The 23438-nt window shown below is 44.4% G+C and overlaps 1 long non-coding RNA gene across 1 annotated transcript; it reads left to right on the top strand.

The window, feature by feature from the left end:
• The first annotated feature begins 1652 nt into the window (after positions 1-1652).
• On the top strand, positions 1653-22781 carry Gm40327. Its single transcript, XR_868522.2, has 3 exons — positions 1653-1791; positions 6389-6480; positions 22518-22781. It is a non-coding gene; the product is annotated as a predicted gene, 40327 (long non-coding RNA).
• Positions 22782-23438: the final 657 nt, after the last annotated feature.

Below are 23438 nucleotides of genomic sequence, written 5' to 3'. Positions count from 1 at the left end.
AATGTTGTCCTTATAAGACTTGCATTGGTCATGGTGTCTGTTTACAGCAGTAAAACTCTAACTAACACACACATGTACATATACACCTAGACATACACAGTCACAGATACACACACACACACACACACACACACAAATCCTAATTTACAGGGATTTTAGATTTAACCAGGACCCCTGCACTTTCATGGGTCCATCTGATACATGTGTTTGTGGAATGTGATTCTTCCTGCTGCTTGTTCTAGGACGTATGTGGACGACATCTGCAGACTCACTTCATTCCTCTTCAACTTTAGAAATCTCAATTTATAGAGAGGGCGATGATGGGAACTTGTTTTAGATAGCTCTTTTTGTCTGTGGGTAGCTTGCACCTAAAGTCACAAAGGGAAAATAAGTATAACAAGAAATAGAAAAATGCACATCCAAATGCCCCTGGCAAGCTCATATCCATTCCCCTTAATGAATGTCAACTTTGGAAATTAGAATTCACGAGGAGATGAGACTTTTGAAAAATCCTTATTCTCGGGCAGGTTTTGGTATTTTTATTTCCTTGAAAAGGAACACCAATAGAAAAAGACAGAAGCTAGATTGCTTTTGTCCACAAGTTGAATCAGAAACATTTGATAATTGGCATAGAGGGATTCATCCCATGTCTACAAGAAAAAAAATAATATTGGGGAGGGGGGACAAGGAGACATCTGGGGAACAGTCAGTCCCTTATTAGTATTAAAAAATTCCCGAACTCAAGAAATAACATTCAACAACAACAACAAAGCTATATTTTCATTAGGTAGAACTGTTTTTAAAATAGCCTTCCTTCCTTTTAGCCATGGAAAGAGGGGGTTTGGACCAGCAGGGTCACTTTATAGATAACTAAAGTCATTCCCATCAAAAATTTAAGAATAATATGGATTTTTTAAAAATGGATTTGAATAAACTTAGAAATTTTAGCTGTCAAGGGGGGGAAAATGTGTCCCAGAGAGAGACAAAGGAGTGTCAGAACTCATACTTGATTCTTTCAATAAATATCATCCTGATAACTCAGGTGTCTGTTGATGTCAGGATTAAAATGCAAGCTGGACCTCTCATCCTAGAGAGATTTTAATGTGTGTGAATAGCTGCCAGTGGAAAGAATGGTCCTCGGATTTTTCAAAAGGCAAGAAAAAGCCACCAAGGAGTTGCTGCAAAAGCCTTAGTTCCTTGTCTGCAGGGACCCAGAACCTCCAGGGAAGGGTCTGAGACCTCCTAGGAGGTAACCTCCAACAACTTCTGAGACCACACCCACAGAAGGAAGCTGAGTTTCTCAGAAAAAGGAATTAGGAGAGCTGAAAATATCGATCAAATCGCTGTAATAGAACAACGGCAGCTAGGTTACAGAGCGAGGCAGCTGTCAGCGACTCAGCCAAGAACTAAGAGGATTTGAAAACATAATAACACAGAGTTCATAGAAGCCACTATGGGGTCTGAAAATTTAATCTCATGTACATTGGGCAGAGAAAACAATGAAAACTAGGGATCCCTCTGCTCAGCCCAATGGAACTCTGGCCACGCTGCGGATGTCCCATGTCAAGGGCTCAACGTAGACGCTGGAAGCCTGTGAAAAACCGGAACTAGATCATGTAAGCGCTGTGAGCCCAACAACGTGACACCGGAAGTGGCTCAAGTCCTCACCTTGATTGGAAGAGAAAAAAAAAGAAATCACACAGCACCAGAAGTAGTCCTTGTCAGGGTCTGTGTGAGATCGGAAGTGAGTGGTGCCATGGTCAACCGGGAAGCACTACCTACAAGTATCAGGTGAGCACGTGGGAGAATACCAACACAAATGAGATGATTTTTAAATTTAAACACAATTTCTATTTAATAACTAGTAGTAACTTTAAGTGTCCAACGACCGAATTTAACACAAGTCTCCAGATTATGTGGTTTCTCAGGCAAAACACCACACAGGACGTGAGTTTGAAACTCCGGAGGCTCCCACCATAAGACAGCAAGGCATGGAAGTGGAATGGGGTAAAACGAACTAGAGGGAATCTGTAAAAACAGAGGAAGAAGAATTCAAAAGACTAAATGGAAAAGGCCAGCAACAGGGAATGCCTCAGGAGACCATCCTTATTTTCAGAGTTTGTCACGGCAAAATCACCAATGACCAGTAGTCCCTGAGGACAGTCTCTGAACATCTGGGGGGGGTGGGAGGGAGAAAGGGGGGAGGAGGAGGAGGAGGAGGAGGAGGAGGAGGAGGAGGAGGAGGAGGAGGAGGAGGAGGAGGAGGAGGGAGAAATAGAGAAACAGAGACAGACAGAGACATACACATACAAAGAGACATGCACTGAAACATACACACAGAGACACACAAAAACAGAGATGCAGACAGAGATACACACAGAGAGAGAAATACACATGCTCACACAGCTTAATTAAGAAGAATTTACAGAAAGATAGCCATTAAAAGATCTGAAAATTTAGTGCTAAATTATGTGAGCATTGTGGAGGAATGAGCTCCAACCAAATTTTGCAAGTTCTGCAACCGTCTGCGTGTTTCCACTCCCCCTTAGCAGTGGGGGTATCACACACATGGCTGTCACCTCTGCTTTCTTCATTTATATTTTACTGTGAATCTCCCTTCTCCCCCGTTCAATGTGGCCAGCGGTTTCCTTGTGGAAGGACTTTACAATGCATGGCGTCTAGTGAGGCAGGGAAAACAATCTAAAAAGAAGCTCTATGCTAGAGCAAACAGTACAAACAACACATACTTAACCTCCAAAGGCAGGGCTCAAAGAACACAGAGGCTCCTCTGGTAGGCACACTGATCCTAAGCTCAGTCCATGAAACTATGGGGCATTTCCATCTCTTGAGACCAGAGGAAGATGCATTTGGAAGATCCTCTCTCTAAAAATGAAGATTGTGCTGAAACTCTTATGAAATGTGAGAACAATTTTAAATCGGGAAGAAAAAAAAAACCCATACACACAGTAAAAAATAAATGTAGGCAAAATTGACAGCCATCTATGTGATACAACACATACACACACACACACACACACACACACGCACACGGGAGTAGTAGACCTAAAGGATACATTTCCAGGCACAGATATCTGCTGGGAGGAGGTTGAAGCTCTGCTGACAAACCTCAGCAGAGGACCCCATCCAGAAGCTGAAGGCACTGGCTTATCTCTAGGAACAAACCTGTATCTATCTCATGGAACCTTTATGGGAAAGAAAAATAGTTCAGCCTAGAATGAGTTAAACAGAAACCCTTTAAAGGCTATTGGAGAATTTTTGGAGCCAAACCTGGTAGACAATTACAGCACAGAAAGTGACCCATGACTGAAGTTTGCATAATACCACTGAACTTTGTGAAGCATTTCTTACTCTCCTAAAAATCATAAAAGTAGAGGGAACAAATGCAGCCAAGGGAGCACACTCCAGTTTCTATAAAAAGTGCACTTCTCAGCCAAACACCCACATGGCTAGTCTGCAGCTCACCAATCCTAGTCATGAAGGTGTTGACAGATAGTAGACACCCTTCATGGTAAAGCCACCATCTCTGGTTCCTGCCTTCTGGAGGCTCCAGGGTCATCCCACCCTTAACTCGCTACTGTCCTGTTGACAAGTGTCTTACCTTTATTTTTGAATTAGGAGTATTTTTTAGTCCTTTAAGTCTCTCTCTCTCTGTCTCTCTCTCTCTCTCTCTCTCTCTCACACACACACACACACACACACACACACACACAGATGTACACTTTCAATACTTATTTTTATGTCAAGGTGGTGTCAACTCCTGACACAATCAATGTACAAGAAGAGAGGTTTAGGGCACACACTCACCAAGGACAGACTGTCATGACAGGAACAGCATGGCAGGCATCAGCGTGTTGATCTGTGGCATTGAGAGCCTGCATGGGGCCTTCTCACGTTTGGGTGGATTAAACCGCCAAGAGTTAGGTCAGAACCAACCAGCTCCCTCCTTCCTGCCCCAATGACCTACTTCTGCTAGGGCACAGTCCCAAAGGTTCCACAACCTTCCTAGACAGTTCCACCAGTTTGAGACAACTGAGCCTGTGGGGAAATTTCACACTCAAACCTTAATGACACTGAGCCAGGAAAGTGCAAAATACTTTTTGAAAATAGTTTAATTTCAATTCTGTAAAAAGGACAGAGAGAACTCCTTTGAAATGGATTGATTTAGTTTTTAGCTTGCAAAGTGCACCCCAAACGATAGTGTAGAAAATGCACAGTTTTCTATGTAGCAAGTGAGGGCTGAAAACAACACACTAATGGAGATAAAATGCAAAGAACTGGGATATATAGTAACAATTCCAACTGCCAGCGTGAAAGATTCTTTTATTTATATATGTGAGCTGTCCTTGTAATTTCCCTACTGGGTTGATTTTACAAGGAAAAAAAAAATGCCTATCCTATCGACCACAGTGTCATTCATCACGGTGTTAGGGGCTCCAATCTAGGGATTCATCATCAGGGTTTGACAACAAAATCCATCGGCTCAATACACCAGGCTTTAGCGGGAAAGTGAGTTACAAGTATGTAATGCCCCTTGGTGTCTTCTCCGTGAGTCCGTTGTATGGGTGCCCTGTTGTTGGATGGTGGTGGTGGTGGTGGTGGCTGTTTTTAGATCTGAAATGTTGAATGCAAAAGCAAGTGGCAGGAGCCTGATAGGCCTTTGCATCCTCACTTTCTCCGTCCCATCTCTCTCTAATTCTCCCAATCCCCAGCTTTCATTCAAATATACCAAAACAGCATGAAATCAAGATGAGTTCATCATCTCTAATTTGTGCTTGCATGTCGACTGTAATCGTCTTGTAAGCATTAAAAGCCAAGCTAAGACACTGCCTGTCTTAGATAGGGTTTCATTGATGTGAAGAGACACCATGACCAAGGCAACTCTTTTAAAGAAAACGTTTAATTGAGGTTGTCTTACAGTTTCAGGGGTTCAGCCCGTTATTATCATGGTGGGAAGCATGGCAGCATCCAGGTAAACATGGTGCTGGAGAAGGAACTAAGTATTCTATATCTTAATCTGAAGGCAACCAGGAGGAGACTTGTAGCCACATGCAGCTAGGAAGAGCATCTCTCTTCCTCACTGGGCAGAGTTTGAGCACTAGGAGCCCTCAAAGCCCACCTACACAATGACACACTTCCTCTAACAAGGCCACGCCTCCTAATAGTGCCACTTCCCATGGGCCAAGGATATTCAAATCACCACACTGCATCAAAGGAAAATGGCAGAGAGACATAGAGGATGATACTGCATGACTGCCTTCCTCTAGTCACAGGTGCTACATACCTGCACACATGTATACACACACACATACACACACACACACACACACACACACACACATACACACACACTCCTATCACATGTGCACATGCACACACACTTATCTATTTATTTACTTACTTTGTTTTAAATTTTTTGCTCAAGAACTTCGTACATACACATAATGTGTTTGAGCAAATCCATCCCCATCCTCTCCCCCTTGAATTCCTCCCCTTTTCCACTTTCCCCCCTTAATTCCATGTACGTTTTTATAAAAACCACTGAGTCCATTTAGTGCTGACTACATGTGTGGGGGTAGGGACAAACATCCACTGGAACATGGGCAGCCTGTCAGAAGCCAAATCCATGAAGAAAACTGGCCCTCTCCCCTGCAACCATCAATTGCCAATAGCTCCTCAGTTTTGGGTGGGACTCTCTGAGTCGCCCCCTGTCTATTCTGGGATTTCTCTGTGCATATTTTCTTGATGATATCCTAGCCACTATGAGTCACACACACACACACACACACACACACACACACACACACACACACCAAATTTTAAAACCAGAGAATGGTTTTAAAAGGTTACATAACATCCTAAATTCAATTAATTGGTGTCAAAACATTTGAATTCCATACCAGATCATAATACTATCTATATAAAATTAAATTATTCAAATGAATATTTTAAAATTCAGTGGATCTTTATCTGTTAAATAGCACAGACTGAACAAAATCAGTTAGTGCCAAACCTCCCTATGGCTGCACCAGAAAAAAGTGTAAATCAGTGTTCAAAGCCATGAATCCACAAGAGTAAGAGGGCCGTCAGAAATCGAGGACATGCAGGATACGGTATGGAAGCTCAGTACACCAAAACAGGTGTACCATTAGCAAAGAGCCTGGAAAATTGGCCACTCATGCCTTCACAACCTTCACAGACTAGGGAAAACCCAGGGGTAGGTACTTCCAAAGTGGGAGTAAGAAAACTTTAATATATTACAGGACTCTTGACTACTAAATACAGTGTGGGCTGGAATCTACAGTGTGAAAGAGTTTAATAGTGACAGCATCCATTTTTCTCCTTGCTGTGACAAAATTGTTTCATTTAGGGGCTGGAGAGATGGCTCAGCTGTTCAGAACCCTTTGCACTCTCACAACTGACTCTGACTCTGGGAGATCTGACTTCTTCTGGCCTTTGCAGGTACTACAGCCATGTGGCAGACACAAAAAGACCCATAAGCAAAAATAAAAATTTTAAATGAGTCATTTAGTTGATAATAGTGCCCCAAGGTCTGTAGAGAGAATCTCTTATAAGCATCACCTGTCAATAAAATAAAGTCTATGACCAATGAGCTGAGGCAAAAAATAGGAGGTGAGACACTGGCAGTAAGAGAATAAAAGGAGATTCAGGGAAAGATGCTGGGGCAGATGCTAAGGGAGATGTTGAGGAAGATGCTAAGGAAGAGGATGAAAGAGAGGTATCTAACCATGTAGAAGACTTAGAATAGTTTGAATGGGTTAAATAAGTTAGTCCAGGAAGGAGCCAAAGCTTGTGGCCTAGGCATTTGTTAATAAATAGTCTCAGAGTCGTCATTCAGGGAGCAGGAACAGGGAAGGAAAAACGGATTTTTTTTTTACAAAGGTTAATTTCTCCTAATTATTTTCATACGATTATGTAAGATGCTAATATATGGAAATCATGTGTAGGGTATGCGGGAAATTGCAACTATCCTAGAGAATTCTAAAATAAATGTGTTTTTTAATTCAAAGTCGGTAGAGGTATTTTTTTCCATTTCCATTTTTCAAGTTTCTGTATATTCTAAAATATATGTGTTTATTATATCTACAGTAGAAAATGTCCTTGTGATGTAAGGAGATGTTAGTCAGCTCTACTGAACTGGTTTCTGGGAGTCAGTTAGCCTTAGGCACTGAGAGCTATGATGACTTAAGATGGGCCCCAGAGTGCTTTCGGAGGAATCACAAACTGATGAGCATGAGCTTGTGGTCACATTGACCCCAAAAAGTGACTACACACACACACACACACACACACACACACACACACACACAGAGCGACCATCAATTACCAACAGTACCTCGGCTACAGCTGTGGCTTCGAGATCCTGGAGCAGGTGGCATTGGTTTTATGTCTCTTCATGCTTTGGTATGAACAGACAAACACACTCCTAACTCTCCCTCTGGTCCCCCTCTTCCTCTATAGTGAGCTCCAACACAGTTTGTTATTTCTGATTTTAGCAGCCATCCTGTCTGGGCTTACCTCTTCCAGAACTTCCTTCTTTTCAGTGTGTGTGTGTGTGTGTTTTTCCTCTACATGTGCATGCACACACATGTGGAAGCCCAAAGTGGATTCAGGAAATGTCCCTAATGTCTTGTCTATCTTGTTCACTGAGGCAGGATGTCTCACAGGCAAAGCTCCTTGGTATGGGTCGTTTTTCTAGACATCTTGCTCTGGGCATCCTGCCTCTGCCTTCTGGGGTGGAATTACAGGATACTCTCCACATCCACGTGGCGTTTATGTAAGTTTTGGGGGGGGGTAGCAAGTGCTTACCTGCTAGGCTTTCTCTCTAGCCCCTTCCAGAACTTTCTGTCGCAACTCTCTGTCACCTTGTCTTTTGAGATGTATCAAGTGTGCTTGACAAATGGAAGCTGTATACATTTGAGGTATGAGGTGTAGTGTTCTGATCAAATTATACATTGGACAGACATTTCTAAGATCAAGCCCATCTATCACCTCATTCGGTCTCCCTGTGTCTCTGTTTCTCTGAGATCCACTCCCTTGACATATTCCACATACACAAAACCCCAGTGACAATCACTGTCAGCTCACTGTTCCCGGGCTCTGGTGTGTGTTCATTTTGTAACTGAACGATGTTGTACATTCTGGCCAGTCTATTTCTCAAATAGAAAACTAAGCATGCCAGTCACCCAGTTAAAACCCTCAAATGGATCCTTATCGTCCTGAGGGGTAAGTTGGAAAGTCCCTCTGCTGAGAGATGGATGCTATTCCAGAAAGACCAAAAGTCGTGACACCCCATCCTGAGTCTGGAAAATCATCGGTTTACCTTCTCCAGTTTGTAAACTGACAGAAAACAGGGTTTACGAGACAATGAGAATATAAACCTTCATGTTTCATACTTGGAGTCACATAGGTCATAGATCTGCTGAACTCAAGGTTTCACGGGGGTGTGGTTGGGGGATTCATGTGTGCGTGTGAGTGGAGTGTCTGTTCCCAAGTGTGAGGGCACACATGTATGCATATGTGCAGAGACGAGTAGAATGTCCAGTCTCTTCCTCATCACTGTCTCTCAGTGAACCACAACCCACCATTTTGACTAGTCTGACTGGCCAGTATGCTCTTGGCAATTTACCCGTCTCCACCCTACAATGTTGCAGACTTGAATAGCCATGCCTGGCTTTTTACAAAGGTACAGAGAGGATTTGAACACCATTGAGCCGTCTTCCCAGCCTCCGGCAGGATATGGTTTATTAAAACCTTCATGCCCCGTCTTCTGCTACTTGTGTCTCACTGTCGGATGGTATATCCTCTCACAGAAGCAGCTCCAGCCCCACCTGCCTCTGTGTTTACACCCAGAATAGAGTGGTTCTTTTATCAGGAGAACTTTTTCAGTGGTGGACATGTTCTGATTGCAGCCTCTGAGGTACAGAGGAGACTAGCTGCATCTTCAAGTCCTGGGCTTTTCCTACACTGTAAACTGAAAGCTGGTGTCCCTCCCTGGAGGGATGGAGAAAGGGTGAAAAGAGAGGGAGGCAAGGATGGGGGAAAGAGTGGGAAATCATATTAGAAGTTTTAAATTAGCAGCAAACCTAAACGGTAGATGGGGAGAAATTGATGGTGTTAATGCATGTGCGTGCGCACGCACACACACATACACACACATACACACACACGCACATACACACACATACACACACACACATACACACACACACACACACACACACACACACACAATTCCTGTGCTTCAGGTGTCATTCTCCACTAAATAAAATGGTCTATTAGGCTTATCTGTCCCTCTCACGAGTAGTCTATAATTAAATAACCACCTTTTAAAATCCTGCTAGTCTGAAAGAAAACCATTTGAGCATTTTCCTTAGCTGATGAATTACACGGACCAGTGGTCCTTGATAAACAGGCCTGTTCTAAAGCGATACATGAGAAAAACCACTTCTAAAACAATTGATGTGGGATTAGATTCTATGTGTCCAGACTCACTCAATAGACTCTGTTCCCCAAAAGGAAGCAAGAGTCCAACAACTAGGACCAGCCACAGCCTTAGCCGCAAGACTAATCTTCCAGAGGATGTAAGATCCAGTAGGGCCACTTCAGGGAATCTGTTAGACTTAGCTTTTCCCAGAACAAAATGCTGTTGCTGCCTGTGCTGAGACACTCTAGCCAAAGGAGTGAGGACTAAACAGCTCTCTTTGACAGCCATCTCTCCTAAGGATGTTCTTCACCAGGGCCAGAGGTTTTCTCTACTGCTTCAGGGCCTGATCATGGCTGTAACAGCTGTCTGTGGTGCTGACTTTCCTAATAAAGTTCTTTCTAAAGAGTAGTTTGCCTTCTCTTCCTTTCCATGGAACCCACCATGCCATTTATATAACAGATGTCAGTGTATCTTTTTTAAGAGAATACAACTCAATCCAATTCTACCCTCTGGCATCCAAAACGCTTGTCATTTCCATAGCCAAATACTTCAGAGTGCTGACTCACTCCTGCATCAAAAAATTTCATCTAAATCAGTTCCCGGTGAGACGTGGGTATGATTCACTGTGGGGCAAATCTCACTGTTTATGAGTCTACAGAATCAAAAAGGAAAGATGCATGCTGTGGTTGGCATTAACTATAACCTTTGATCAGCTTAGCATCACCTGAAGAGAGAGAAAAGACAGAAAAAGAGAGAGAGAAACTCAGCACGTGTCTTATTGCATTGGTCTGTAGACGTGCCTAGGAGGAATTGCTTCAGTTGTTCCCTGACTTAGGAGGGCCAAGCCCACTGTGGGCAGCACCATTCCCTGGGCAGGTGGTTCTGGGCTGTATAAGAAATCTAGGAGAGCTGGTTCAAGCCAACAAGCAGAGTCCCTCGATGGTGTCAGTTTCAAGACCTTGCTTGAGTTCCTGCTCTGGTTTCCCTCAGTGATCTGAAAGTTGAAATCAAACAAAACATTTTTTCTCCCATACACTACTTTCCATCTGAAAATTTTATCACAGCTACAGAAAGGAAACTAGAACAGACTCCATGAGGCAGCATGGAGGAACGATGTTCTCACAGATTCACAGGAGCCTGAGCTTGCAGCTTCTGGTTCATCCATCCTTGTAAGCCACAGTGACCTGGGCAGGCTCAAGAGAAGGAATCTGAACAGTCAGCATTACCTGGGAGATGACACAGTCACTTCTGTCCTTATTCCATGTACAAGAAATGTGCTAACGACCCAGGGGATTATAAAGTTTAGGAGTGGGAACAGAAAGAAAGGAGGAACTTAATACTTCCCATGGGGTCAACAAGAGGCCCAGAAGGCAGAGGAAAAGCTGGACTCTGTAGCACATTTCCTCGGTGCGCTCCCTTCCCCCACCTAGTAACCAAACAGAAGGTTCTAAGTCAAGAAGAAAGGACAGAACCATAAGATAAAAGGAACCCAAGTACCTTAGTAATGCCCCTGCCTCAGCTGCTCTGCACTGAGGTTAGTTGGTCTGTGGACATGTCTATGAGGAACTGCCTTGATTGTTAACTGACTTAGGAGGGCCAAGCCCACTGTGGGCAGTACCATTCCCTGGGCAGGTGGGTTCTGAGCTGTATAAGAAAGCTGTATAAGAAGAAAACCCCTGACGTGTACTGGCAATATCTGGTAGACTTTAAGATTGGGAGAGTGTCTGCTGCTCATGTGGTGGGGTTTTTTTTAACTGATAAAAAGGGGTACAATGATGCCCACAAAGGGGCATTGAGCCTTTTACACAAAACTCAGTATCTTACTGTAAAAGAACTCGAGGAAAATTCCAGACCTCATTAAAAGAATAATGGCTGCCTTCACCCTTCTCTGACTTCTAGTCATTAATGAATTTGAAAGTTCCTGTTATCCAATCTTAACCACTCTGATATCTATAAGACTGTTGGCACTCCAGCAGGGAGACCTACCAGACAAACCAAGGGAAGAGGTAACAGAACCAAATATCAACTGCAGGCACCAACCCAAATGCTTGCAAGAAGCCTTGTCAACCTTCAGTCAAAATAGGCATCAAGTTAGTTTCATTACCTACCTTTTAATTGTCAAAACATTTGCATATTTAAGTCCTTTCTTGTTAAAGGGGGGAGACATTTTTTTCTTCTTCATGAGCAATTTACTTTATTTAGTGTTGTTACATCGATAAGAGGACAATCCAGTCAACATTTATTCTAATAGGTGATTTATGTATGCATGAGGCCATCTCTATTTCTCCTGTAACTGTAAACCTAGGTGCCCTTTCCTTGTAGGATGTACGAAAAGTTAATGAGCTTTCTACTCTACCCTTCCTTTCTAATTCAGCTGTTCTCATGATCACCCTGGCATCTACCCCTTAGCAGATCAGAATTAGTCACAATCACTCTACCATTGAGAATCAGACCCTACTGGGGGCTGGAGAGATGGCTTGGCAGCTTAAAAAACTTGCTGCTCTTGCAGAGGACTCAGGTTCAATTCCCTGCTCCCACACAGTGGCTCACAAACATCTAACTCCAGTTCCAGGGGATTCAAGACCCTCGGGCTGGCTTCCCTGAGCTCCAGGCATACACATGGTACATATACATGCATGCAAGTAAAACACCCCGACACATAAAATAATATAAATAAATCTTAAATGACAAGGAGAAAAAGGGAAAGAAGGAGAAGAAAGAGAAGGAGAAGAAAGAGGAGGAGGCAACCCTATGGAAGCCACAAAAATACCACATTTGATTTAACTTTGTAGTCAGTGAGCATGACAGTGTTTGCTTTGAAGGAGATGGCAGGTTAGCGTGTGTGTGCGCTGTATATTATTAATCCAGTGCTGGTATGCCAAGACAGGTGGATCCTGGGGCTTGAGGGCCAGCCTATCCAGCCTAACTGGTGAGCCTCAAGCCAGTGGGAGACCTTGTTTCAAATTATGTGGATGGCATTCCTGAGAATGACACCAGTCCTTCAGCCTCCACAAACGTGTGCACAAGTGTGGGTACACACATGCGTACATTATCATCCTGAGTGAGGTGACCCAAATCACAAAAGAACTCACATGATAGTGGATATTAGCCCAGAAACTTAGAATACCCAAGATATAATTTGCAAAACAGATGACACTCAAGAAGAAGGAAGCCCAAAGTGTGGATACTTCGTTCCTCCTTAGAATGGGGAACAAAATACCCATGGAGGGAGTTACAGAGACAAAGTTTGGAGCTGAGATGGAAGAAAGGACCATCCAGAGACTGCCCCACCCAGGGATCCATCCCATAAACAACCACCAAACCCAGACACTATTGCATATGCCAGCAAGATTTTGCTGACAGGACCCTGATATAGCTGTCTCTTGTGATGTTGTGCCAGTGCCTGGCAAATACAGAAGTGGGTGCTCATAGTCATCTATTGGATGGAACACAGGGTCCCCAATAAAGGAGCTAGAGAAAGTACCCAAGGAGCTGAAGGGGTCGGCAACCCTGCAGGTGCAACAACATTATGAACTAACCAGTACCCCCAGAGCTTGTGTCTCTAGCTGCATATGTAGCAGAAGATTGCCTAGTCAGCCATCATTGGGAGGAGAGGCCCTTGCAAAGATCATATGCCCCTGTACAGGGGAATGCCAGGGCCAGGAAGTGGGAATGGGTGGGTTGGGGAGCAGGGCAGGGGGAGGGTATAGGGGATTTTCAGGATAGCATTTGAAATGTAAATGAAGAAAATATCTAATTAAAAATGAAAAAAAATGAAATGTAGAAATTCAATAAAGAAACCTCCTTCCCAGCAGGTGGGGTGGAGAGAGGATTGCTTCTCCAAGAAGAGCTGTCTCTGAAGAGAAAGTAAAGAAATGGCTAAGCCAAGAGCTTTTGAAATCTATAAACTGCCAACCCAGGGCCAGATCTCCTCTCCAGCTGCAATTACCTTCTTAGCCTGGCTCCACATTGTCTGCTGGGCCCAGGTTTCCCCTTCCTCATAGCTCTACCCGACTTTGATCCTAAGAACCCAAAGAGCTAGCCAAGAGATGGGGGGGGGGGGGGGGCGGGGGGGCGGGGGAAGGACATGAGGGCTGGAGAGGAAGCTGCCAGTAACCTAGCCACATACACAGACCATCCCATCGGTTGCTCGGTCCACGGATGCCAGCCGGTATCACTGAGCTGGATGTCCAAGAGGCAAGGGCAGTGTTTAATAATCAAATAGGTGGCAGTCTGTACCACAGTAAGTTCAGCCAGCCGTGAGCACTGTCAGAAAGTGGAAGAAGATGGCACCTGTATGCAAAGTGTGAACTCCTGAGAGTGTGCGCGAGCGCATGCGCACATGCTATTATTTAAGCTGGGTTTCTTTCTCTTATTTTCATATACTATTAGTCCCGAGACTGCTTTATGAATTAATGAATCTCACCAATATCTCCTCTATGGTGCCAGTTAGCTCTGAAGACCCCTGGTCACGGAACGATGTGCTCACTCTGTCAATTATTTCAGAGAACTGTTGGGCGAGACCCTTTCTGTGAAGCCCGAGAAAGACGGCCCTTCCCACACAAAAGAAACCAGGTACAACATTGTCCGAAATGATTTGGGGTGGGCGAGCAAGCAGATAAGAGAATGTGATGTGAAAACTGAGCGCAGGCTGAACACACAAATGGGGACATTCAACCCTGCCTCACACCCCCAGATCGCTCCTGCGGGTTTAGGTTTAAAAGTGCCCTTGCACAGAGATTTGGAAGAAATCAATGCTGAGTCTGTTGGGACACTGGAGGGAATGGAAAGCCTTTGCCTCTGCTCTCAGTAGAGGGGACAGCAGTAAAATGGGTTACGGGTGTATAGAGCTATTGGCAGAAACAGATTTAAAGAAAAGAGCTTGACTCATCGGCTTTGATTTGAAATCTTTATTATGGCAAATGGTGGTTATTAGATAAAGATGCCTCACACATCCTCTCTTCAGTCACAATGGCACTTTCAGCCCATTTCAGCTGGTTATGTGTTCATGGATTAAAAGCCTTTTAATAATATCTACTAAAAAAAATTTTTTTTCTCTCCCAGGGCAAGGCAGTAGCAAAATTCGTTGTATGGCCATTATCTGAAGCCTGGACCAGAAAGATAATGACCCTAGCTTTACAAGGCAGGTGGGAGCGATCAATTATGCCCCCACAACTGACAGCACGGCTCTCTTCCATGAGCAGCAGGAGTGCTGGAGTTAACCTGGATTTCAGAACCAGTAGACACCCACTGTGCCCACTTGGGCCTCTCCAGGAGCAGAGTCTCTTGTGACAACAGGCAGGGAGGATTCTCCCAGGGTCTCTGAGGAGCAGCATGAGGAGAATTCATGGAAACCAGAGCCGGAGAGAAGAGAGGCAAGGTGTGCTTCTCTGGTTCATAGGCAAGAGTTCAGGAACAGAGTACCTACTTCTAGCTGAGTCGACAGCCACTCCCACCATGTGCATATGAACTCTGCTGGGGTCTCTAATCTGTGATCATAGTCACTTTCTGTCTATCATTTCCAACTGGAAGGAGAAGACACCCAGCTCCATCTATAGTGACACAAGAGGCAGGCCAGGCATGGTGTGGAGGACAAGACTAAGCCTCAAAACACACACACACATGCATTTACATGCATACACACATGTATGACACATATTCACATGCATATGCACCTGTACACCAAGAAAACTTGTGCACACATGCATGCACACACATAAACATACACACATGAAACACACTGATAATTTTATGAATACACATATTTATAATGAGTGTACTTAGTTACACACATGTGGTATGTTTGCATACACACACACACACATATATACATACATACATACATGCACAATATATATATTGCTACCTTTGTGGCATCTGGTTTCTGTATTCACCCTAGAAAGAGTCAGCCATTTGGTGCCCATCCCTAAAGCTTTTCTTTGAAAACACATGATTGAAAATAAGCAGGTATCTAGGTCAGTAAAATATCTGCCACACATATTAGTTTGCCTCTCTGTTGCTGTGATTAGAAACACTCTAGACATAACCCAATCACAAAAGAACACACATGATATGCACTCACTGATAAGTGGATATTAGCCCAGAAATTTAGAATACCCAAGATACAATTTGCAAAAACACATGAAACTCAAGAAGAAGGAAGACCAAAGTGTGGATACTTTGTTCCTTCTTAGAATGGGGAACAAAATACCCATAGATGGAGTTACAGAGACAAAGTTTGGATCAGAGCCTGAAGGAATGACCATCCAGAGACTGCCCCACTTGGGAATCCACCCCATTAACAACCACCAAACCCAGACACTAGGCAGATGCCAGCAAGATTTTGCTGACAGGACCCTGATATACCTCTCTCTTGTGAGGCTCTGCCAGTGCCTGGCAAATACAGAAGTGGATGCTCACAGTCATCCATTGGACAGAGCACAAGGTCCCCAATGAAGGAGCCAGAAAAATACCCAGGGAACTGAAGGGGACTGAAGCCGCATAGAAGGAACATCAATATGAACTAACCAGTACCCTCAGAGCTCCTTGGAACTATACCACAAATCAAAGAAAACATATGATGCAACTTGTGGCTCTAGCTATATTTGTAGCAGAGGATGGCCTAGTCAGTCATCAATGGGAGGAGAGGTCCTTGGTCCTGTGAAGGCTCTATGCCCCAGTATAGGGGAATGCCAGGACCAGGAATGGGAGTAGGTGGGTTGGGGACAAGGGGGAGGGGGGAGTGGATAGGGGATTTTCGGAGGGGAAACTAGGAAAGGGGATAACATTTGAAATGTAAATAAAGAAAATAATAAAAAAGAAAAAAGTAATAAAAGCTAATGATATGAAAAAGTGAATTTAAAAAAAAAAAAAACCACACTAGACAAAAACAACTTAACTTGTAAAGGAAAAACATTTTTTTGGCTTATACTCCCGAGTCACAGTCCAGCTTTTGAGGTCAGTCAGATGGGAACTCAAGGAGAGAATCACAAAGGAATTCTGCTCACGGCCTTTCAATAGCCCATGCTTAGTTAGCTTTTTCATAAAACCCAGACCCACTGGCCTAGGAATGATGACACCCACAGAGGGCTGGACCCACCTTCACCAATCGTCAATCAAGACAGTCTCACAGACTAGGCCAAGCGACAATCTGATGGAGGCAGTTCTTCAGTTGAGTTTCCCTCTTCCCAGGTGACTCTAAGTTAGGTCAAGTTGTCAATCAAAACTAACCAGAACACCTCATCAGCATGAAGACCTGGGTTTGATTACCAGACCCACATCAAAACGTGAGTGGTGTAAGCTTCTAATACCAGCTGGGGAAACAACGACAGGATCCTCAGGATTTGCTGATCACCCGAGCTGGCCTAATTGTTAAGCTCCAGGCCAAGAGAGACCCTGTCTCAAAAACACAGACCATGCCTGAGGATTAGACCTGAGGTTTTCTCTGCCTCTACCTGTATGTGCAGACATATACACACATATATATGCATATGCATATATATGTGTATATATATATATATGTATGTATGTATGTATGTATGTATGTATGTATATATACCCACTCACATACCTTAAATAAATAGATGATAGATCTTAGATAGATAGGTAAGTGATAGATAGATAGATAGATAGATAGATAGATAGATAGATAGATAGTATTGTATTGTATTTGAATGAATCTACTACAGAACAAACTGGAAGTGCCCCTTCCCTTTCAGAACATAGCCTGTGTTACAAGGGAACTCATAACTTCCCCATAGGAAACAAGCATCTTATTCCAGCAGAGTTGGAAACAGATGTTTTATGTTTTCCTTGTGCCTTCATGGGTCAGAACTGCATATCATAAGATAAAAACTGTGCCACTGTAATTAAGTGTTAATTTTGTTGTGGCAGAAAATAAAAGAACATCACGTTAGTTAGCAAGAAAAGCAGCTGTGACCAATGAGTGCATTTGACCCTAGCTTTGCTGAGCGCTGAAGTAGGAACTGTGGGTCCCAGGAGGCCCGAGCTCTCAGCTCAAGGCTCCCAGAGAGTGAAAAGGTCCTCTCCCCACACGAGTGACATTTTTCTTTTAACTTAAGCAACATCAGTACTCACTGTGTTCTCCCTGGAGCCAGTGAGGTCATTACAATGGTGTGGGTCCCTGGAGTATTGGATCTGGCCAGTGAACCAGTGTAGACGTGGATTGTAGGATGGCTTCCCACCTGGTGGTATACAGACCAGCACAGGGCAGGGATGAGGGGCAAGGATAAGGAGCATCCTTCCTCCCAGTGTCCTCTAGAACATTTAATCCAACAGCCAGCATCAGCTTTGCTCTGTTAGCTTGGGAGGCAGCATCTCTTCTTTCAGTAGTTACCTAGTTCTGGTTATGTTACCATATGGTGACTTCTGTTACTTTTTAACCTACATAAATATCTAGCAGTTTATGTTACATGACCTATCCCGGGTAGACCTGAACAGTGTGCATTCACCTCAGATATACCACCAACTACCAACAATTCCAGCCAAGTCTAGTTTATCATGGCTGTTCACAAGCATATGAGTGGAAAGCCCACCCCAGCATGGGTGACACTGAAAACAGCTGCATCCATGTAGCTTTCAGCCCAACTTGCAGACAGCTCCACCCAAGACTCCTTCATCATGTCTGCCCCCAGCCCACCAGGGCAATTGTTCTCTGCTTGTAGCTCTTTGGAACAGGACCTGAGAGTTATAACCTGAGAATCCTAATCCTTGTCAGTTTCTTATACTTCCTGGATCTTCTGAGCTTCCTTCTTCCCTCCAGCAGGGAATGCTTCAATTCTGATGGACTCCCAACACAACCCATGAATAAATAAATGTTCAGAGGTCCCGGAACAACATTCATTCAGTCAATGAAACTAAAGCCAGCAGCAAAACCTGTTCTTGCTGAGTGCTGTACTTTGGATGCCACAAGTCTCCCAAGACCTCTGTGCTAAGAGGGGGGGCTATGAAGAATGCCCATTGTTTCTCCAGCAGCACACCCTAAGACCTAAGGTGTACAGTGTCAAACAGTCAGGATCTCTGCCCAACTCTCCTCTTCCCGGAAGAAGGAGATGTAAGAAACCCAGAGAGGAGGAAGGCTAAGCTTGCACTGAAGAGCAGGGCAGCCTCGCGGTCAGCTTAGAACGTTGTGATTTGAACAGAAGAAACTACATCTCCCAGATCCACCCCTTTCCAGAGGTTACTTTAGCATCTGCTCAAAATCGCAAACCACAAGCAAAGGGGGTCCGGTGTGATGCTACCTAAAACTGAGATGAACAAACAAAACTGAGTAATGAATCCTGATACACGAGGGAGTATGGAGAGGGCTGGGCTCAACTCCGAGCCTCAGGCTGCCCAGCAGAGAACAGTAGTCAGAGCTCCGCACACAAAGACCCACAGTGAATTCTCAGACAGAAGAGGAAGAAGGAGACCCACGCTGAGACGTCCTGGGTTTTGGTAGATTTACCTTTTGTCACATATAGCTCTTGCAGGATTTTCCCTGTCCAATCACATTAGGGCCGTGGGAGGCTTGTGATGGGACAGGAGAAGGGAGGCGGAGCAAGGAGGAGAGAGAGAGAGAGAGAGATCTCAAGAGGAGAGAGAAAACCAGAATGGAGGCCAATGTGGTGTTATCAAAGGGTTAGAATAATTGGGTTAAAGCTTTATCGTTGTCATTTGGCTCTGAAATTATTGAATTGGCATCTTGTAAATTGTGTTATTATTGATACATAAATCTGATTGGCTAACTAAGCATTAAGAGTCTTGATTTTACAGGGTAATTCGGTGTTGAGATGGCTAACCAAGGGTGTGTGAGTCATTGTGTGAAAGCAAGAGGAACTCAGGGGTCTGTCTGAGAGATGGCCTGGTGGGAGCCATGAAGCCTTGCAGGGCTAGTGAGTTGGCAGGCCGAGAGACCGAGCAAGTGAGATCACCTGGCGTGGGGGAATAGCTCTAGAGAGTTGTTAGTGGCCGAAGGAGGATGGGAGCGTGGCCTGGCCCCACTGAGAGTTGAGGGGTTCATTTTTTTAAATATTTCCCTCAACATACAGCCAGTGCCACTGTCCCAGGAGATGCTGCAGCAGCGGCTCCAGCAGCAGACATCCCATGAGAGTTGGCTGCTCATCATACCAAGACTAACACCTGTATAAGGATGGGGTCTTGACTACAAATGGGCCCTGGGAAATACAGCCACTAAACCCAGAGAGCTGAAAGCTACTACAGGATCTACATGGGTCATCTCAGGGCAGGCATCTCCCCTTCTCTGTGGTCACTTCACCCACTGCCCGCCCCCCACCCCGGACTTTGGCCAAGTTGAGAACACTAACGGATCCAGTATGAGCACCCGAAAGTGGCTACAACACATGCCCATACATGAGGGTATCACAACAGATGCCCATCCTCTCAGCGTTCTAAAAGGTGAGTGTCTAAAACCTAAGCTCGAGCTCCCTGCCCCTCCCCCTTGTTTCTGCAGGTTGCCACCATCCTTTGGCCTGTGGACACATCCCCCACCCCTGCCTCTGTTATCACAGCGTGGCCTTCCCTGCTTCCCGTTCTTCACATGGGCTCAGTAGTGAACAGCAATGGAGAAGAAGCCAACTCCAGTCATAATGGGCTCAGCTTCACTCAGTTACAATGGCTAAGACCCTGCTTCCTATCAATGGCACACACAGACACCTGGTTGTAAGATGTCATCATTCTGAAAAAAGACAACAGGGTCTTAACCAACTCTTCATCCAACACCAAGCCAGAACAGTATTGTCGGCTCTCAAGAGTGCTTCTAGTTAGTTGAACTGCTATTAATTGCGCTAACCAATGCCCTCACTGGCATAAAAAAAAACAAAAACAAAAACAAAAAAAAAAAAAACCTGACAGAAGCAACCTGAGGAAAGAGAGGTTGATGACGACTTACAGTTTAAGAAATACAGGGAAAACAACCGCTGTACACCGAGCTCCCAGGAGACAGAGAGCAACCTGGAGTCAGGGGCAGGCTGGGAACCTCACAGTCTGGCTCTGTGGCTCCATGTCTGTCAGCTAGTTCCCATGTCCAGAATGTCCCACAATCCTTTCGCAAAATGGTGCAGCAACCAACGTCCGACTGTTTAAACATATGTGCCTCTTAAAGAAGAATCTCTAGGAAGAAGCTGTCTGTGAAAGCTGATTGGCTAGTTAGAGCTGCAGTTGTTGAGGAGAGGTTGGAATGTTGCCGATCCAGAGGCTAATTACCTGATATCAAGCTAATTTTAGCCCCCAGAATTCTTTGCCTTCCTCTTTGTCAGAACTAACATCCTATGTCATAGATTTAATTAAAAAAAAAACACTTTTTGGAATCTATTAACTTAGCATACCCTTAGCTACCACCAACCCAAAAGCTAAGAATGTCATCAGACAGCATCTTGCCCCCATAGAAAAGATCCCCAACTCTTCTTGCTGTAATTGCCTCACTTGCATACCCACCAACATATTCTGCATTTACCTTGATTTATGACTTTCTTTGTTTTGGAAAACTCTGAAACTTCATGAAACTGCCTCCACATTGGAACATGGAATATGGGGGTGACCTAAATCTGTGTTCCTGGACCATGATCACTCTACAAGGCACCAGAATAAATTATCCCTACTCCTTCAGGGTGGGAGCTGTGCTTTTGTGATTACAGCCTCTAAGGGGAATTTCACATTCAAACTACACACACACACACACACAAACACACACACACAAAGGAAGATACCAGAGGGAAACGGGACTGACCTGGAATTTTGAGTATCTTTGTCTCCTGTGTGAAGCCATGTGACCACAAGGTTCCAAGTATTTACATATGTCTTTGCCTCTGCTATATTTAATAATAAGATATTAGGAAGCAATGATCTTCATCATGGAAAAAAAGTGGGGGGAAATGGAGGGCAGGAAGGGAGAGGAAAGAAAGGAAGTCAGGGCAGTGGGCACAAAATCTCAGAGAAGGCAAATCCAGACATCAAACGTGAGACAGCCAGCTCTGCAGTTGTCCCAAGCTCACACTCTCCCTCAACTCAGGAGCACAGTATCCTTCCCACGAAGATTTGTTCCATGCCCCCTCCCTAGACTAAAGATAAAGAGAGTTGGAAGGGCAAACCTTGGAGGCAGACTCTAGTGAGGGGGTAATGAGTCGAGCGTAGCAGTTAGTCACTAATGGGAACGCCAATAGCACCACTGCCACTGTCAAACAAGTCTGCAGAAAGACTACAGTTCTCTCACTGCAATCTAGAGAAGCCAGGAGCCAGACACTGTCTGAGTCACACCAGCGTCCAGAGTCCTCGAACAAATACAGAAACTCCAGGGCACCCTGGGAATGATCCTCACCAAACATAACAGCCCTCTAGGTTTAGCACTGGGCTGGAGACAAGTGTCAAAGGGACTGAAGGCTTTTCTGAAACGATAAGAATCTGCATCCCATTTGGGCTTAGTTAGACATCTAAAATGGAAATAATGGGACGTTTCCCATCACTAAGTGGCTAATGATCCCGCTAATCACCAGGTCTCCCTGGAAGCTTTTTGTTAAGGGCTGGTGTGAGCAGCTCAGACAGGACTCGGGGCTTCCAAATCCACACTTCTTTAGACATTTCCTCAAACACAGACTTTGCAAAAAGGGAGATGGAGGGGAGGGAATGAGGGGCTGGATTTGAACAAATATGCATTACACGCATATATAAAAAATTCTCAAACAATAATAAAAGAGATTTTAAAAAATTCATTCAAAGTGGCCCATTACCTGTTTTGGTCAGTGTCTTGCTGTAGGCTGGTAAGATGCCCAGCAAGTCAAGGCCCTTGCTGCCAGGCCTGAGGACCTGAGACATTTCAGTTCCCATATTGTGGGAGGAGTTAACCAATTTCCAAAACCTGTTGTCTGACCTTCACACATGTGCAAAGGCACGCGTGTGTGCGCACGCACACACACACAAATAAGTAAAATAAATAGATAGATAGACCATTTCCTAATAAATAAAGCATTACAAAGCTGTCACTTGTGTAAAAGAGTCTACATTAGTAGCTGACCCCTGGCCCTGTTCTCTCTCACAGGCTCACCAAAGCGAGGACCATGTGGGACACCATCACTGGCCTGTGCTTAGCACCCAAGGGGATGCTGAAAGTATATCTGTCAGGGGGATGAAGGGCAGCCTGGGTGCCTGAGTTCATATGTGCAAAACCAAAGTTCCAATGAGTTCACGAGAAACCATGAAGTAACACACAGCTCGTGTCGCCAAAGATGAGCTTTCCCAGAATTAAAGTTTGCCTGATTCTTTCATTCCCCGAGAAGACCAGCAACCAGCTCTTCTCTCATTTACTTCCTTTCTACTGTATTTCTAATTTGTTTAATAACAATAAAAAAAAATCCTATCTGTTGGATGAGCCCACATTTTGCCGAACAGGAATAAACAGGTGTCTCTCATTAAACAAGATGGCTTTAATCGTTCTCGGTACTTTTACACCCATTTTTTTTTTTCAGCTTAACGCTCATTGCCGCATTGTGGAACAAAGACTTGGGGGAAACACAGCAGTTTTGGAGTTTGCTCTTGAGAAGTCCTTCAGAGTCAGGCAGAGGACATGCTGGGCTGTAGTCTCCTTTGTTCTGAGAGGAAAGAAGGGAGCTCTCTGAGGTGACTGCAAATACCTGCTTCTTTTTACCCTACTTGTCCGGAGTTCCACTCTCCCTGCCTCAGAGAGCAACATCCTGCTCTGGAATTAAATAAATGAATACAGATGTGTGCTGTTGCAGATACATGGGAAGTCAGAGATCAACCTTAGCTGGCTTCCTCAGTCACTGGCTTAGCTGGCTTCAGTTGATACATCTGGGAAGAGGGAACTGTGGCTGCTTGTACTCTAATGCTGATGGGGTTCCCCAGATCAGTGAGAGAGTCTGCACCTACATTCTGGGGACCTGCTCCCAGTTAACTCTAATTGATAAATAAAGATGCTGGCAGCCAATAGTTGGGAAGGAGA

This window comes from Mus musculus, chromosome 5 (genome assembly GCF_000001635.26).
Source record: "Mus musculus strain C57BL/6J chromosome 5, GRCm38.p6 C57BL/6J".
NCBI classification, from domain to species: Eukaryota; Metazoa; Chordata; class Mammalia; order Rodentia; family Muridae; genus Mus; species Mus musculus.
Note: the sequence above shows the minus strand (reverse complement) of the source record. Positions and strands in the feature narration are given on the sequence as shown.